The sequence below is a fragment of the Cuculus canorus genome, chromosome 1 (genome assembly GCF_017976375.1).
Source record: "Cuculus canorus isolate bCucCan1 chromosome 1, bCucCan1.pri, whole genome shotgun sequence".
Taxonomy (NCBI): domain Eukaryota; kingdom Metazoa; phylum Chordata; class Aves; order Cuculiformes; family Cuculidae; genus Cuculus; species Cuculus canorus.
The window spans coordinates 190,498,782-190,501,467 of record NC_071401.1 but is presented as its reverse complement, the minus strand read 5'-3'; the positions used below and the strand labels follow the sequence as shown (position 1 = coordinate 190,501,467).

At 38.2% G+C, this 2,686-nt stretch overlaps 1 non-coding gene across 1 annotated transcript; it reads right to left on the bottom strand.

Annotated features, from left to right (window-relative positions):
* Positions 1 to 505: 505 nt before the first annotated feature.
* Positions 506 to 587, bottom strand: TRNAL-AAG (transfer RNA leucine (anticodon AAG)). The gene has a single exon. It is a non-coding gene; the product is annotated as a tRNA-Leu (tRNA).
* Positions 588 to 2,686: the final 2,099 nt, after the last annotated feature.

Here is a 2,686-nt window from a genome sequence, read left to right as displayed (position 1 = left end):
GTCCTTAGAGACATCAGTAGAAGTAGGGAAAGACAAGAGGATAGAAGATCACATTAAAAAACCCAACCAGCCTGGGAAGAGGGAGAGAGAAGAGCAGGAATTAGACCATGCTCCACAGTTTGTGGCAAACAGTGAAGAAAAACATCTAGACGTGTCAGAGACGTAAAGGTGTCTCCAGAGACACGACCATTTGAATTTTAAAATATGGTCACTGGAGGCAGTTAGATAAGTCGAAGCCAACAAAGAGGGTGGGGAAGAGTTAAGGATGGAAAGAACTGCTTAGGATGGACCTGCCTTTGAATATCAAAGGCACAAGCTGGTTATGCTGTGATTAATGCACACCAGCGTGTGGTTCACCCTGTTGGCTACCAGGGCGCGCTGCTGACTCACTGATCCTGGTCTCAACCAGCATCCACAAATCCCCATCTGCAGGGCTGACCTCCAGCTTCTTCTCTCCCAGTTTACAATTGTGCCTGTTGTTACTCCACCATAGAAAACATTTTCCGGGCAGCGGTGGGATTTGAACCCACGTCCCCGCAGAGACTGGAGCCTTAATCCAGCACCTTAGACCGCTCAGCCACGTTACCCTTCTGGTAATGCCATTTCTGTCTCCAAGAAAATTCAAAATTTCACAGGAAGTTTTAAAACAATCTCTATCCATGACCTAAAGTAGGAAACAGGACCAATAATGGCTCTTTCCACAGGTAGAGGTAGAAAATTCTAGCAATGCTCTATACATTTCTGGTCCCCTCACTAGCTGTCAGGGAACATCAGCTGGGAATTCCTACAAATATCACCATGCTAATGATCCCTTCTCAAGAAAAGAAAGAGCAATAGTATTTTGGGGGGGAGGAATGTGTGTTGACTTTGCATTTGACTTTATATTTTTAAATTTTTTTGGAGTGTAGGAACACTGGGACAATGAAACATCTGTCCCTTCAGGCAAACACATGAGGATACAAATGCATATTGACCTGGTAGAAGGATGATTGCAACGGCTACAAGTTCTTACTTCGAATTGAGTACCATCTACAGAAAACAGTAAGATCAAAGGATCAGAAGGATTTTTTTTTTTTAAAATGTTAGCCTCTATTATTAGGGGTAACCTACCACAGTCTGCTAATTATGTCCTGAAGTGATTTTTGTTAACTTTCCTTAGGCTGTGCCAGCTTTTAAGTGCATGCATTTATTTTAAGTGCATAGAATCATAGAACCATAGAATCACTAAGTTGGAAAGGACCCATTGGATCATTGAGTCCAACCATTCCTAACAATCCCTAAACCATGCCCCTCAGCACCTCATCCACCCATTCCTTAAATACGCCCAGGCAAGGTGACTCAACCACCTCCCTGGGCAGTCTGTTCCAGTGCTCCATGACCCTTTCCATGAAAAATTTCCATGCATACATCCATGTATCTGCTAATCCAAATTAAAGGATACATATGAAAACATGATCACCTCTTGTTTGTGCATCTATCACTGCAGATACAGTGGCCTGAATATCAGTGATTATTAAAACATAAGAATGAAAAATAAAGGAAGAAAATAATATTATATAGGACAAGGCAGAACAACAAATGAGAGAGAAAGATTGTTTTTAAGGCCACAAATGACTAGGGCAGATCATGTAACTTTGATTTCAAGGCCACAACTTTCAACCACTGACTCAGATTTTTTTTACAGAAGCATTCAATCTGGCTTTGTTGACATTGAGATACAGGGAATTTACCCTTGCCTTCACACTTTGCTTTAGTGGATATTAACCCTGCATGCAAAAGAATGTGTCTGATAAGTAATTTTATTTCATCTCCTTGAATTCTTACATCTTTTATTCCCATTGTGTTGTTTCTTGGTAGCTTAAACAATAATATCTTGTACTTTCTCCCTGTGGAGGCAGTTAGAAACTATTATCAAATAACCCTCGGTCCTTTTTGTTGAGATAAATACATTTATTTCTTAAAGGCCCTCAGCTAACATTAAATAATTATTTGTGCCTCTGAAGATTCCTGACATTCTACAATTTTCCAGTATTTCATTTCATTGTAAAATATGGTATTTGAACTGTAGTAGTCTGGTGTTCAAGTAGTATTCCCCTATAGATCTGTTTCTATACCTGTATGAAGGGTTAAAAACATCTTCTTACTTGCTAGTTCCTCTGTATGTAGGCAAGGATAACTATAACTCTTCTTTGCCATTTTTAGTCCTTTCCAAGCATGTTAAGAACTCTTGCCAAATTGTTTGCCCATTACAGCCTCCCCAAATAATTGTTGCAGTATGATTCCTTATTGTTTTTCCTAGACATTCCAGAACTATTTTAGTCCTTGTATGAATGACAAAATGTATTTTAATTATTTTTAATGAGGTTTTCTTTTCTAGAAATATACTTTTTAAATAAACATTTACAAGAAAATATTTTTTTTCTGTGTTTCATTTGTTTTTCACTTCTTGTAGAGGGTGAAATCCAAAGGTCCAATGGCCTTGGAGAGATTTCTATTTAAATAGTAAAATCTATTGAGCAACTGTCATTTTACTTGTGTGTTCCTTTAATTATTGGTACCATAGGAAACATATTTATTGCAGCAGTTTATATAGAAATACACAAAATATAGAGAAATATGTATTCTCAGAATTTACTTTGATCATCCAAAGGTTTTTGCAGCACTGCCTTGGCTGTCTATACATCAT